Source organism: Oculina patagonica, chromosome 4 (genome assembly GCF_052425735.1).
Source record: "Oculina patagonica isolate OP01 chromosome 4, crgOcupat, whole genome shotgun sequence".
Classification (NCBI taxonomy): Eukaryota; Metazoa; Cnidaria; class Anthozoa; order Scleractinia; family Oculinidae; genus Oculina; species Oculina patagonica.
Window position 1 is genome coordinate 53,840,188 of NC_135761.1, and position 1,044 is coordinate 53,841,231.

The window sequence follows — 1,044 nt, forward strand, 5'->3', positions numbered from 1 at the left end:
CGACGCGTCTGGTTTACTAAAAAATGTTTAGTTTGATAATGTATTGAGCTTTGTAGTAATATTGTTTCGTTGTTTAATTTGTTTGTTTTGCTTGCATGTATGAGTAAAAGATTATTTCGCTTTTATTAGTAATTGAAGTTTTCGAACAAAACTAGCAGGAGCTTTCTGAAGTAACAGAAGCACTTTTGCGTTTGCGAATTGAGTTTAAGTTTTTGCATTTCTTTTCAAATTTCTCTTTTTTCTAACTCATTATCTTTTTTTTCTAACTCATTATCATTATAACTCTTAACTCATAAGGTTAAACTCAAAGGAGCAGTTATTTGCTTTTGTACATTTTTGCTTTCATTTGTATTTTACGTTAATTCGTGAGGATAAAATATTTGTGAAGCTGTTGAAAGAGTTTTTCTTTAACTCATTTTTCCCGCAAATTATGTGTATATTATAACAGGGAATTCCAATTCTAGCCTTTTTCCAAGAAAACAGGCCACAATTGAATTAAGATTGAATGGAAATATACATTAAAACATTCTCGTAAGCGGTATAATGTCACTGATAATATTAACTAAGATAATAGTTGGATAATATTCGCAGTAATGGTATAATATGCCTGGGGAATTATATGATATAATGTATCACTATGGAATAGAATCGATGTATAGAGTTTAAAAGTACATTCTAAAGTGGAACGAGATATCAATTAAATGAAGATATATTAACAGATATGCGCCTCATCTGTTTACACGTTTCACAGTGACCCGAGTTTATAGATTATTTTAACATGATTTTGAGGAGCTAAAAAAAAACAAGAGAGTATGACAGAAAACAACTAGAAATCCGAAAAGTGCTGAAATGATTCTCCTTTTCTTTTCGCCCCACTCCTTCTGCGACCGCCGCGCGAGTTTCGTTCGCGATAATCGTCGACGCGCTAATTTGCGTTCTGCGCGTCGCGAGAAAAATAGGGTTTCGCAGCCAAACAATGACAAGGATGGAAAAAAAACTAAGACATAGAAGAAACGTAGTGGTAATGCTTTACATGTACTCGCC